The following is a 15,552-nucleotide window of genomic DNA, read 5'->3' as shown; positions in this document are numbered from 1 at the left end:
GGTGGATGGAGAGACAGACAGGCAGGTAGACAGAGAGCAAGAAGTAGGCGAGACTGACGGGTAAGTAGAAGAAAAGGTAAGTAGGCAGGCAGATGGACAGGTGGGTAGGCAGAGGGAAAGGTAGGTAGGCAGGTGGGTAGCTTCCAGTCCCTTTAGCTTCCAGGATCACTTTAGTTTATAATTAACTTTCATCTCTCTCTCTCTCTCTCTCTCTCTCTTTCGCCTAGCCACGGGTCCCTGCCCTAAATGGGACGATAAAGGATTGGACTATGGTTGGACAGGACAGAAAAAAAAAAAGAGAGAGAGAGAGAGAGAGAGAGAGAGAGAGAGAGAGAGAGAGAGAGAGAGAAGAGAAAGGAAAAAAACTTAATGAAAAGACAGACAGATAGGTAGATAGATAGATAGATAAATAGATAGACAGGCAGATAAACAAACGTACACCTTGCTGTCCAGGTAGCTTCTTAATTACAAACCAATTAACCGGCAGAGATCCCTAACCTTTTATCAGTACAGGTAAGGGCCAGGTGTAGTGAGGGTGGAGGGTCGACGTAACAATTTCCCCTAAGCGACTTATTTTTACCCCATAAGTAATTTTGAGCCTTATGTAGAGTGTGCCGAGAGTACCTCGTACAATAATTTAAGGAACGTAAAAGACGACAGGTGTACCTATAATGAGCAAAATAAATCGCTTATGACAAGGTGTTAGGGAGCCCAAGAGTTAGTGTTCTGGATGTAAGATTAACCCAGTTCCCTTAGGTGATAATTAACTGAATCTAATTACTGTTATTTTCGTGATAATTAAGGAAGCTCCCTAACACCATTTCCTATGCGATTTATTTTGCTTATTATACCTGCCTGTCCTATTCTGGGCTATATATATAAATTCAATATCGCTCTACTCTTCATCAATAACCTACAAAAGGATATTAAAAACCAGCCGTATCCAAAAATAAATCGCTAAGGAGGAGGTGTTAGGGCGTCATCGTACCCTACGGGAATACGGCCTCTAGTCTTTTCGCTCACTTACGTCTGTCTTAAGTATTAGTTTATATTCTTCTTAAGTGACTGTGCTGCTCTCGTTCACCGTCTTCTCATTTCCTTCCAAGATATTCATTTCCCTTCACCGTACCACTGTGTTTCGTTCACCGTCTTCTCATTTCCTTCCAAGACATTTGCATCTCCTTCTACGGGTCTTTCAAGGTAGTGCCGCCCTTCTTGAGATATACAGCTTCCGTCACCGTAGCTACCGTCTCTCCCTTCACCGTACTACTATGCCTATGTCTTCTCCTTCACCGTCTTCCCCACTCCTTCACCGTCTTAGCCCCACTCCTTCACCGTCTTCCCTTCTCCTTCACCGTCTTAGCCCCTCTCCTTCACCGTCTTCCCCTCTCCTTCACCGTCTTAGCCCCCCTCCTTCACCGTCTTCCCCTCTCCTTCACCGTCTTCCCCACTCCTTCACCGTCTTCCCCACTCCTTCACCGTCTTCCCCACTCCTTCACCGTCTTCCCCACTCCTTCACCGTCTTCCCCACTCCTTCATCGTCTTAGCCCCTCTCCTTCACCGTCTTCCCCACTCCTTCACCGTCTTAGCCCCACTCCTTCACCGTCTTAGCCCCTCTCCTTCACCGTCTTAGCCCCACTCCTTCACCGTCTTAGCCCCTCTCCTTCACCGTCTTAGCCCCACTCCTTCACCGTCTTAGCCCCACTCCTTCATTGTCTTCCCCTCCCCTTCACCGTCTTCCCTTCTCCTTCTAAGATTTTTATTTCTCCTTCACGCGGTCGCACAAGGCCTCGTCAGATCTCCCTCTCTCTCTCTCTCTCTCTCTCTCTCTCTCTCTTATTAAACATTCCTGTCTCTCCGCTGCTTAAGATGCTCATTTTTTTTTGTCTTTTTCTCTTTTTTTCCTCTTTCTGTTTCCGTGTGTACCTGTTCCCGTGTGCCTACACACACACACACACACACACACACACACGCGCACACACACACACACACACACACACACACACACACACACACACACACACACGTGAAACTTTTGCCACACCCTGTAGCCTTCATCATCGAGCGATGGTTCTAAAAATTGACACCCATCATTATCGCCTGACCCTCAACCTTTCCACCAAGTTTGGCTCAAATCTTATAAAAACTGTTCAGATATTTTGTTAAAACACACGGATCCCACTTTGACCTTTGACCTTTGGCCTTGACCTCTGGCTGATTGTCAAGACTGAACCCCTTCCTTCTTGCCTGACCCTCAAACTTTCCCCCAATTCTGAACTAAATTAAAATAAAGTTGATTTTTCTACGCCAGAGTTTGACCTACTCTTGTAACCTTGACCTCTGACCTGCTGTTTTAAAAATCGGCAGGTTTCGTCGTGGACTGTCTCTCAACACGTCCACCAAGTTTGGTTAGAATCGGATGAAAATTGAGTTATCTCGTGCCCGGAGATATTTTCTGATGCTGAGAGAGAGAGAGAGAGAGAGAGAGAGAGAGAGAGAGAGAGAGAGAGAGAGAGAGAGAGAGAGAGAGAGGAAAATACGTATGTTGAGTACTAATAGAAAGAGGATGATCAAGTGCAAAATAAATCGCTTAGGAAAAGGTGTTAGAGAGCTTAGGAAACAGAAGAGGACATTAGGGTGCAATAAACAAAATAAATCGCTTAGGGAAAGGTGTTAGGAAGCTTCTTTGACCCAAGATAATGCAGGTCACGGTCACATTCCCTGTCTTTTGACCGGGATATCAACCTTATTACATTTCTATTCGCAGTCCTACACGCCCGCCCACACCAGCAGACAGGGCCAAGTATTTCAAGGACAGTCCTATTTTCGTACCAATTTTAATAACAATGGGAGTTTGAAGTCTCTCTCTCTCTCTCTCTTTCTGTGTGTGTGTGTGTGTGTGTGTGTGTGTGTGTGTGTGTGTGTGTGTGTGTGTGTGTGTGTGTGTGTGTGTGTGCGCGCGTGTGTGAGGATTAATTTTGCCGGTTCACAGCCTTTGTTTCTTTCTTTTTTTTATATCTTTTATTGAAACTACCCCGAGAAACAACCTGACATTCCAGAGAGAGAGAGAGAGAGAGAGAGAGAGAGAGAGAGAGAGAGAGAGAGAGAGAGAGAAGGGGGGGGGCAGCCTCTCCCAGGGTTACGCGTATCGATCGTGACATCAACCCTCCTCATCTCAACTCCCAGCCTCCCCCCCCCTGCCTCACCTCACCTCACTTGACCTCACCTCACCTCACCTCATCTCACCTCACCTCACCTCACTTGACCTCACCTCATCTCACCTCACCTCACCTCACCTCACCTCACTTGACCTCACCTCACCTCACTTGACCTCATCTCACCTCACCTCACCTCACCCCACTTGACCTCACCTCACCTCACCTCACTTGACCTCACCTCACCTCACCTCATCTCACCTCACCTCACCTCACCTCACTTGACCTCACCTCACCTCACCTCACTTGACCTCACCTCACCTCATCCCACCTCACCTCACCTCATCCCACCTCACCTCACCTCACCTCACTTAACCTCACCTCACCTCACCTCACCTCACTTGACCTCACCTCACCTCACCTCACCTCACCTCGCTTGACCTCATCTCACCTCACTCATCTCTCGTCTCACCTCACCTCACCTCTTTTTCCACCTCACAATTCAATTTTCATTTTACAGGAGGAAGGAAAGATAAGGGAAAATCCTTAAGTCCCCCTCCTTGTCCGTCCTCCAGGAAAAAGAATGATATATGAGACGGGAAAATGATCTTAGAATGTCTTATGTGGATCCTGGGCTCAGTACCTAATCTCACTGAGCTCAGTTCTAAGCTCACCTGGCTCACTTTGGCGTTCTGAGCTCATCTGATCTGACTTAGGCCTTTGTCTCGTTCTCTTCTACCTGTGAGTCAATACTGAGCTCATCCTCCAACACTAAGCTCACCCTCAAGGACTGATCTCACCCTCAAGCACTCATCTCATCCACAAGCGCTGATCTCACCCTCAAGCACTAATCTCAGCCTCAAGCACTGATCTCATCCTCCAACACTAAGCTAACCCTCAAGGACTAATCTCACCTTCAATCACTGATCTCATCCTCCAACACTGATCTCACCCTCAAGCAATAATCTCACACTCAAGCACTAAGCTCACCCTCAAGCACTGATCTCACCCTCAAGCACTAATCTCACTCTCAAGCACTGATCTCATCCTCAAGCATTGATATCAGGTATTAGTTAGAGATAGGTAGGCAGGTAAGTAGACAGGTAGGTTATTAGACAGGTAGATCGGCTAAACAGGTAGGCAGGTAAGTAGGTAGACAGAGAGGTAAGTAGGTAAGTAGGCAGATAGGAAGGTAGGTGGGTAGCTAGGTAAGTAGTCGGTCGGTCGGTAGGTAGGTAGGTAAGTAGGTCGGTCGGTCGGTCGGTCGGTCGGTCGGTAGGTAGGTAAGTAAGTAGGTCGGTCGGTAGGTAGGTAGGAAGGCTGACTGAAGAGCAAGTGAAATGATATTAGGCAGGTAGGTAGATGGAAGGGTGTGTAGGAAGGTAATTGAGTTTGTAGTGACAGGTGGGTTGGAGGGTAGGTAAGTAGGTAGTAAGTAGGCAGGTAAGTAGGTAAGCAGGTGGGTTAGTTCTTGAATGAAATACTGACAAAAAAAAAAGAAGAAATGAATGTGTTTATATCCCAGGTAGGTAGGTAGGTAGGTAGGTAGGTAGGTAGGTAGGTAGGTAGGTTAAGTAACTAAGAGAGCAGATGGTAGGTGGGTAACGACATGGCGTGGGTAGAGAGTGGGCATAGGGAAGCAAGGGTATGAATGGGTAGCTACAAAAATAGGTAGGGGAGTGAATGCGTAGGTAGGTAGGTAGGTAGGTAGGTAGGTAGGTAGGTAGGTAGGTCGTACGTAAACAAGTAACTGGGTATTGGTAGGTGGGTGGGCGGGAGGGTGGGTGGTTGTGTGATAGGAGGGTGGGTGGGTGGGTAGGTAGGTGGGTAGGCAAGAGTTACTGGCTGGGTGGGTAGGTGGATGGGTAGGCAAGAGTCACCGGTTGGGTGGGTAGGTGGGTGGTGGGTGGGTAGGTGGGTGGGCAGGTGGGTGGCAGGGGGCTAACACAGTGGCATCTCCATCTTAAAACAAATGCCAAGATGTAGTGCCAAGAATGTACCACCTTCCTGCCTCACTCACGTTCCTGGTATGCTGCCCTAGTAGGTGTGTGTGTGGGGTGGGTGGGTGGGTGTATTTAGAAGGGGTGTGGGTGGTGTGTAGGTGGGGGGGTGTGTAGGTGGGGTGTGGGAGGTGGGTCCGAGAGTTCAGAATGGGTGCAGGGGGTTACGTGTTGGGGTATTCAGGGAGTGTGTGTGTGTGTGTGTGTGTGTGGGTGTGTGGGTGTGGGTGTGGGTGTGGGTATTTCTAGGATGGGGGACAAGGATTCCGCAAGGAGTTGTAAATAGACACTGACACCATTTCAAGATGATGTAAGGAAACCACTGACCTCAGCCGTGTGTGTGTGTGTGTGTGTGTGTGTGTGTGTGTGTGTGTGTGTGTGTGTGTGTGTGTGTGTGTGTGTGTGTGTGTGTGTGTGTGTGTGTGTGTGTGTGTGTGTGTGTGTGTGTGTGTGTGTGTGTGTGCGCGCGCGCGCGCACCAAAATACTTGCTATAAAACGAAAAAAAATGTGCAGTGGTAGTACTAGAAGAATTAGCTTTGGAATGAATGCCTACTGACTGTGCGAGATTATCAAGGCAAGTCTTGTATTCTGGCCAACTAAGGAAGCTCCCTAACACCTCTTCCTTAGCGATTTATTTGTGGATATGTCCGGCTAATATCCTTTTCTATGTTCACCAGGCAGAGTAAGGTGGTATTGAAAGGATTTACGTAACACAGAATATGAGAGTATGGTGTAATAAGCAAAATAAATCGACAAGGAAAAGGTGTTAGGGAGCCTCCTTAACCGACGAGAATAGGAACCTAAGACATACAACCATCAAATTTCCTTCCACGTCCCTAATTGTACCTCTCAGTATACGTAAACATTCAATATAGCATGATGTGTGGCTACGATGGAGGGAGGGAGGGGAGAGATGCGTGAGAGAGGGGAGTGTGAGTTGGGGAGAAGGCAGTCTAAATGGTAGAGGACGGGGTGACATGGAGGCGATTTGTTTGTGGTTACCTCTTACGGGATTAAGGCGTCTGTTTATAGCTAGACAGATAGACGGGTCGATAGATAGGACAGGTGAGGGATCCATTTGTCCAATAAATATCTCATAGGATGCGATTCCAGATAGACAGACAGACAGACAGACAGACATATAGATAGATAGATAGACAGGAATATAAGTAGACGTACACTTAAATATACAAACACTATTGATGAGAGAAGCTTAATGTGTATAAGAAGTAGTCTGTGTGTGTGTGTGTGTGTGTGTGTGTGTGTGTGTGTGTGTGTGTGTGTGTGTGTGTGTGTGTGTGTGTGTAAGTGGGACATATTAAAGTTCACATCACTGCAACAAAACAGCAACTGCAAAATCACTGCATCTCAGTTGCACAAGTAGTAGTAGTAGTAGTAGTAGTAGTCGTCACAGAAGAGGAACTGCAGGTCATTTTAATCAGGCAGGAGAGCAGCTCGGTTATAAGGATGCCACCACGTGAAGGCGTCCAGCACCTCCCCACATTAATCACAGTTTTAACATATACGAGTTAACTTTCTCCCACATAAACTTACTCTCTCAATCTCTCAAAGAAACTGGAGATTCTGACAGCCTCTCATGGGCCAACAGAGGAAGAAGAGCTCCCCCGAGGCCTTCCTATCAGTGCCTGGGGTATTTAAACTACGTAAACACGGCCATGCTGCTTCCACGTGACTCATTGTTTGTAAACATTCTGGCCCATCATGTGTCTTACCCCACCCCCTCTGACTCTCTCTAAAATCTGCCTGTGTGATGCTGTCTCTGTCTGTCTGTGTCTGCCTGTCTGTCTGCTACACACACACACACACACACACACACACACACACACACACACACACACACACACATACTCTTCATCTCCCCACATTTCTTTTATCTTTCAACTCCACCCCCACTTTCTCTTCTCTCCTCTCTCTCTCTCTCTCTCTCTCTCTCTCTCTCTCTCTCTCTCTCTCTCTCTCTCTCTCTCTCTCCTGTCAGCCATAAATAGTACAAACATAAACAAAACCCCTGGTCCTCATAAAATATCACCGAGAATTCTCAAAGAAGCGGAAGATGAGTTACTGCTGCCACTCTCTGTCTTCTTCAGTAAATCGTTAAATACCGGGAAGGTCCGATGCCAATGGAAACTAGCAAATGTAACACCAATTTTCAAAAAAGGAAAAAGGTCGCACCCAGGAAATTACAGATCAATCAGCTTAACATCAATAGTGTGCAGATAAATGGAAACAATCATAAGAGATGAAATGGTTAATTATCTAGATGAACATAATATAAGGACTCGCAGCATGGATTCAGACATCGTCGTTCATACTTAACTCATTGGACTTCTTCCATGGTGTTTACAAATCATATGACGACTCAAGAGCAGCAGATATAATTTACCTCGACTGTCAGAAAGCATTTGACACTGTCCCTCACAAGCGTCTCAGGAGCGAAATAGAAGCACATGGAATAAAAGGAAATACGCAGAAATGGTTACAAGCCTGGCGCTCAGACCGAAAACAGTGAGTTGTGATAAACGCAAAGGAATCCAAATGGCGTACTGTGATCAGCGGCGTTCCCCAAGGCTCAGTACTTGGACCGATACTTTTTCTATAGACGCCCCGTTAACTCAGCGTACCCGTACATAATGTCATGCCTTAGTTATTTATTATTTCAGTACTCATTTTACTTTATTACTTTCTCTTTCAGATTATTCATACTGGTAGCTTATAGATAAAGCATTATAGAATGTAACTTTTCCTTTTCAGTCTTTCCTATGAAATTTCTATGTCAGTTTTTCCATGCTGCGTGGTGGTCCTTCTCACTTTTTCCTGCCAGTTTTAATTGGAGGGTTTTGAGGCGATGGGAGCCTTCTTGCTTTACTATCCTTATCCTTCAGCATGTAGAATTAGATCTCGTAGTCAAAGTCTACTCTGTAACAAACAGCCTCGAATGGCCTGTAAGGTCTGTTGCTGTTTGCTTTCCTTTGTATCTCTCAACCTACACCCTTCCATCCTCTCTCTCAGCCAGAGCCGTTGTGTAAGGAGAGGAAGGATCATGAATTTTTAAACAGCTCGACTGACCTACTCCTTCCCTCTGGCATGTCCTTCTAAATATATGCAAATCTTGTAAGCATAAGTATGAGGGTCAAGGGATATGTGCGTGTCTTGGATCATGTGTGTGTGTGTGTGTGTGTGTGTGTGTGTGTGTGTGTGTGTGTGTGTGTGTGTGTGTGTGTGTGAGAGAGAGAGAGAGAGAGAGAGAGAGAGAGAGAGAGAGAGAGAGAGAGAGAGAGAGAGAGAGAGAGATGGGGGAGACAGACAGACAAACAGACATCCACATTTTATCCTTCGCTTAATATGTTCCATTTTAGGTTCCAACATCTCTTCCTCGTCATACGGAACTGCGAATAACTGAATCAAGCATCCCTTCCGCTTAATTAGCCTTGTACCTGCTAGCCCACATCTTACTGACCTGGGAGACTGGGGAGAAGGTGAGTGTGGGGAGAAGGTGAGTGTGGGGAGAGGGGAGCTTGAGGGGAGATGGTACTTGTGTTTTGTCCCTAGTAGTTCTGTGTGTAGGTCTTCGTTTTTTTCTGTCTCTGCCTCTCTGTCTGTCTGTTTCTCCCTCTGTCTGTCACTCCTCCTGTCTCTTAGTCCGCCATTTGTCTGTGTCCCTCCCCACCCTGTCTGCTTCTGTTTTGCCTGTATGTTCAGCTGTCTGTTTCCCTTTCGATTTCCTATTTCCCCCCACTGTCCCCCTTTCCTCCTGTCTGCTCTCTCTCTCTCTCTCTCTCTCTCTCTCTCTCTCTCTCTCTCTCTCTCTCTCTCTCAGTCTGCCTAGCTGTATCCCTCCTATCTCCTCGTCAGTCTTTATGTCTGCGTGGCTGTCACTCTCTGCCTGTATTCCTCACTGTCAATAAGTAACTGCATTACCCCAGCCAGTCTGTCCTCTTAATCCACTGCCTGCCTCCTTTCCTGCCTGCTTGTCAATCCCCTGCCTGCCTCTCTGCCTACCTCCCTTCCTCCCTGCCTGCCTTTCTGCCTGCCTCCATGCCTCCTTGCCTGCCTACCTGCCTGCCTGCCTTCCTTCATGCGGCAGCCGTGGTGGATTCCTTTTCAGCTCCTGCCTCTATTGTGCTGCTGGAAGTGACCTATATTTCCCGCCTCACTTCACTTGACTTCACTTCACTCACTTCACTTGACCACTTCACTCACCTCACTCCCTTCACTCACCTCCCTGACTTCACTCACCTCACTCACTCACTTCACCTCATTTCACTTCACTTCACTCAATTTGCTCAACTCCCTCAATTCACTTACCCCTCTCATTTCACTCACTTCCCTATATTTTCTCCATTCACTCATCTCACACACTTTCTCCACTTCACTCACTCATTTTACTCACTTCTCTCACTCACTTCACTCACTTTCCTGGCCCGTCTTGCTGGGTGTTGGGAAAAGGATGAAGGAATTTTGAGAATATATAAAGGAGGGAGAGAAACGAGGAAGAAGGGGAGACGAAACAGTTTATAAAGGAGGAGGGAAGAGAGGGAGAAGGAAGGATGGATGGGGAGGAGAAGGAAGCAGAGGAGAGGAGAGATGGAAGAAAGGAGAGAGGATTGAGAGTGGGAAGAAAGAGAGATAAAGAGAAAATGGTAGAGAAAAAAAAAAGAGGAATGGATGAGAGAGAGAGAGAGAGAGAGAGAGAGAGAGAGAGAGAGAGAGAGAGAGAGAGAGAGAGAGAGAGAGAGAGAGAGAGAGAGAGAGAGAGAGAGAGAGAGAAGCTGGAAATAAGGCAACTGATAAAGAAAAAATATCGATAAGGGAAGACAGGATGGAAGGAAAGGAAGGAGGAGGAGGAGGAGGAGGAATGGAGAAAAACTAAATTAAAAAAAAAAGCGACAAACATTGGATATCCGTAAATTGCTTTCTATACTCCTTTCACCTTAACTTGGTTCAGGGTATCGTCCTTTTGCAGCTTATTTCACGCAGTTCAGTGGCAGACAATGCTATGGCTGTACGTTCTTTCCACGGCACTTCTTCGTGACTAGCATCAAATTCCAGCGTTAATCTATCCTAACAGCTTTCCAGTCGAAATGGAAAGATGGCAATTTTAGGCCAGGTTAGAGTACAAGGGTGTATAGTTTCTCTCTCTCTCTCTCTCTCTCTCTCTCTCTCTCTCTCTCTCCCTGACAAAGACCCCTAACCCCTTCCAGCTCAGTTGACGGCCAAGTGTAGTCAGACTGGAGGGTAGATTTGACTAGTAACCAAGGAGACTCATTCCTACCTAAGGCTCATTCCACGACCTTGAATTACTCCACTCTCAGTCTACCCTCCCCTTCCTTCTCCCCTCCCCACACACACTTCCCCCTACCTCCTCTCCCCCACCTTCACCGCCACAATCACCACCACTACCACAATCACCACCACCACAGTTCCGGGTAATCTACACCGTCATCGTTAGTGTGTGTGGTAAAGGAGGTAAACAGCTTTGAGTGTGTGTGTGTGTGTGTGTGTGTGTGTGTGTGTGTGTGTGTGTGTGTGTGTGTGTGTGTGTGTGTTTTGATGCTTGAAAGATTGCGCTCATGCTGGGTGATTGAGGCTTTGTAGAACACACACACACACACACACACACACACACACACACACACACACACACACACACACACACACTTTCCTTTATAAAATCAGGTCATCTGTCCACAACCTTGGATAAGGACTGGATAGTGGGGTATGAAGGGCGCACAGAATCAAAGCAAGGGTACGTACACACACACACACACACACACACACACACACACACACACACACACACACACACACACACACAAAGGTAAGAGACATAGGTACCCGACACACACACACACACACACACACACACACACACACACACACACACACACACACTGGTAAGACACACAGGTAATAAACTTAGGTACCAGGCACACACACACACACACACACACACACACACACACACACACACACACACACACACACACACACACACACACACACACAGCTATAAGGGTTGTCTGTATGATCAATGACCTCCTTTGACCCTGTGCCATGTGAGGTCAGGGTCAAGCATCTTAGGTCACTGAAAAGAGTGATACATGTATATTTGCACCTGAAGAGGGACGCCAGGCCGAGGTTTTTGATGATGATGATGATAATAATAATAATGATGACCTCTCAATTACCAAGCCTTCGTTCCTGACATAATCACCTCCCCTCGTAAAAAAAGTTTCTACATCATCCCAAGCCTGGAGCCTTCTTCTTTTACTATCCTTGTCTTATTCTTTTCTTCTATAACTTTCTTGACCCGATCATCTCCCCTTCCTACGGGATCGATTTAGTCCACTCCACCAGCGCTACGTGTCCGTCTCAAAGTGAATTGATGAACTCCTTGGGGTGGGTATTCTATATTCATCCCCCCCCCCCCAAAAAAAAAAAGTCAGATATTTGTGGTTTGTGAAAAGTGGAGGAGAGAACCGAAAATTCTCATCTTCGTCTTCCATCTCCAAATACTACTACTACTACTACTACTACAACAACAACAACTACTACTACTACTACTACTTCTACTACTACTACTACTACTACTACTAATAATAATAATAAAATAAAATGGCGGATATTCGAAGTTCGTGAAAAGGGAAGGAGTACCAAAAATTCCAGTCTTTCTCAAACTCAATATAAAAAATTTCAGTCTTTCTCAAAATCTGTGTAAAAAAAATGTCAGACTTTCTCAAAATCTATATAAAAAATTTCAGTCTTTCTCAAAATCTATATAAAAAATTTCAGTCTTTCTCAAAATCAGCATTGTATTGTCGAAAGTCTGAAAATTTAATGAGGGGAAAAAAAAACTTACCCTTTCTCAAAAATTTAAGGGAAAAAAATTACTATCTCAAAAATTTAAGGAAAAAATCATTCTCAAAAACTGAAGGAAAAAAAAAAATACCCTTTCTCAAAAATTTAAGGAAAAAAAACTTACTGTTTCTCTAAAGATTTAAAGAAAAAAGTTACTCCTTCTCAAAAATTTAAGGAAAAATCACTTTCTCAAAAATTTATGGGAAAAAAAACCTTACTCTTTCTCAAAAATTTAAGGAAAATAAACTTACTCTTTCTCAATTTAAGGGAAAAAAACTTACTCTTTCTCAAAAAATTAAGGGAAAAAAACTTACTCTAAAAACATAAAGGAATAAACTTACTGTTTCCCAAAAAATTAAGGGAAAAACTTACTCTTTCTCAAAAAAAATTAAAGAAAAAAAATTACTTTCCCCCCAAAAAAAAAATACTCTCAAAAACTTAGGAAAAAAACTTACTTTCTCAAAAAAATTAAGGGAAAAAAATTACACTAAAAAATTTAAGGAAAAATCACTCTTTCTCAAAAATTTAAGGGAAAAAATTTACCCTTTCTCAAAAAATTAAGATCAAACTCACTCTTTCTCAAAAACTACCATGGATTTTTGATTTTCTGAAAAGCTTAGGATGGAAATATCGACAAAAATTTAATCGTTCCCAAAAGATTCTCGATTTTTTTTTTTTGGAAAGCTGGGAGAGGGGGGGGGGAACCAAAATCCTTCACCTTTTTCAAAACTGACCATGATTTTTTTTCCTGAGTGGAGGGAATTGAAAAGAAACGAGATATATTAAAAAGACGTGAACTCACACCACTTGGAGGAGCTAGCACCTTTTCCTTAGCGATTTATTTTTGGATACGGCTGGTCAATGTCAATCTTTATCTTACTTATACTGAAAATGGTAAAGGAGGAGTAAGGAAAAATAAATCGCTCAAGACAGAGAGGCGCGGGCAAAAATAGTGATGGCCAATTCTGACGTCATCGGCTTGGGCACTAGGAAGGCAGTCAATAAAGAGAAGTGATGAAGTGTGACATCGAAAAGTGGTGATGAAGTGGTGGTGAAGTGGCGATGAAATGGTAATGATGTGATGATGAAGTGGTAATGAGGTGATGCTGAAGTGGTAATGAAGTGATGCTGAAGTGGTAATGAAGTGATGCTGAAGTGATAATGAAGTGATGCTGAAGTGGTAATGAAGTGATGCTGAAGTGGTAATGAAGTGATGCTGAAGTGGTAATGAAGTGATGCTGAAGTGGTAATGAATTGATGCTGAAGTGGTAATGAATTGATGCTGAAGTGGTAATGAATTGATGCTGAAGTGGTAATGAAGTGATGCTGAAGTGGTAATGAAGTGATGCTGAAGTGGTAATGAAGTGATGCTGAAGTGGTAATGAAGTGATGCTGAAGTGGTAATGAAGTGATGCTGAAGTGGTAATGAATTGATGCTGAAGTGGTAATGAAGTCTGCGAATCAAGAGACATGATGAAGTGTGACAGCCATAAGTGCCACGTGATTCAGACCTGACATCCTTGAGTGCCAGGTCAAGACGGCATCCAAGAGAGAGAGAGAGAGATAATTAACAGTCAAGAAAGGCCCTGAAACTGACAGCCCACGAAGAACCGAAAGCCTAAGCATCCCACCCTCTACACCTGGACTTACCTGACACACCTGATACCTGCCCTTCTCTTCCGGCGATTTAGATTAATATAAACACTCATTGGGAAGTTTCATGGCCGTCAGTCGAGAGCATAATCACCTGACCTCCGCGTATTTTGACCTGCCATAATCACCGTATCGATACCCCCCGTTCGACCTCGACTATCAGAGACACAGACACACACACCTACACCTACACAGGGTTGAATCTCAGGGTATCGAAAAACGTGACCCTAAATCTGAGTGACAGTGTTCGAGAAGAGGTAGAATTATTAAGGTGCGAGGGGAGATGGGAGTGACGGAAGGTGGAAGTGTAATGAACGCGGATTGGAGTTTGATTAAATCTCGTCATGTCCACCTACTCCTTCTCTCTCACCTCCACCTACCTCCACTGTTCACCCTCTACCCTCTCCCCCCCTCCTAAATTTCATCCTTGCCCCCTCCCGTCCCCCTCTCACCCACCTTCCTTCCTTCTCCTCTCTCCGCCGCCCACCTTCCTATGCCCTTCGCGACGTCCCGGTACTCCTTCATAGGTCGTCTTTCTCTCTCTCTCTCTCTCTCTCTCTCTCTCTCTCCTGTCTTATCTTTCCTCGCCATTCTCATCTTTCAATCTTCCATTATTCATTATCGTTTTCTCTTTCTTTACCTTTTCTCTCTTTTACCTTTTCCTACCTTCCCTATCAGCCCTCCTTCCCCTTCCCTTCCTCTCACCCTCCCTCCCCTCCCTGACCCTCCCTTTCTATCCCTCATACTGCCCCCTAACTCCCCCTCCTCCCCAAGCCTCTCCCCCATCATCATTCTTATTTCTTTTAACACCCCCTTCCTCTCAACTCCCCTCCCCTCCACTCCCCAGCCTCACCTCCCCACTCCTTCCCCATTTTGCCTCCCCGTCCCCCATCTCTTCCTTCTCTTTCTCCCTCACTATTATCCTGACCCCTTACTTCTCGTGGTACAATCACCTCCATTTCTAAGTGGTACAGTGGGTGTCGGGGGGCCTTTCGTTACTGTACCGCGTAGAAGTGAAAGCGACTGTACACCTATCCCTCCCTCGCCCAGCTCCCTCCCTCCCTATTCCACCTCCTCTACCCTCCACTCCCTCTCCCACATCCCTCCCCTCTCCCAATCCCTCCCCAACTCATCCACTCCTTCCCTCTCCTCCTCTCTCTCTTTCACCCCTGCCTTCTCTCGCCTCTTTAACTCTTAACTCTTAATTTTTCCATTCTATCATCCTCTTAGACTCCTCTTGACCTCGTTTCCTCCACTTCCTCTAATTCTTTCTCTTCTTCCCTTTGTCTTCCACTTTCTTACTCTTGTCTTTTTGTTGGTCTTCATTGTATTTCCTTCTCTTAAGGCTTTTAGTTCCTCATTCACTCTTTATGCCTCCTTTCTATCCTCTGACACACACACACACACACACACACACACACACACACACACACACACACACACACACACACACACACACGCACACATTAAGCATAAACACACGAACACACACACTAATGCACACGATCACATGTACAAACATACACACGGACGAAACACAAACGCACACATAGCCAACTCCAGCACACACACAGACACACACACAAACACACACACACACACACACACACACACACACACACACGTAAATCCACAAACTACACGAGCATCATAAAAATTTGCAGTGGCACACATACTGTACGTGCACATGAATGACGTCACACACGCACATATGCACACAATGGCACGCACACACACACATTCACAGCCATATATTCCCTGACTGGCCATACATTCACACACACACACACACACACACACACACACACACACACACACACACACACACACACACACACACTCATAAACCTGCCACAAATACGTA

The sequence above is a fragment of the Coenobita brevimanus genome, chromosome 8 (assembly GCF_032717465.1).
Source record: "Coenobita brevimanus isolate Jiangsu-jjx chromosome 8, ASM3271746v2, whole genome shotgun sequence".
Lineage (NCBI taxonomy): Eukaryota > Metazoa > Arthropoda > Malacostraca > Decapoda > Coenobitidae > Coenobita > Coenobita brevimanus.
Note: the sequence above shows the minus strand (reverse complement) of the source record.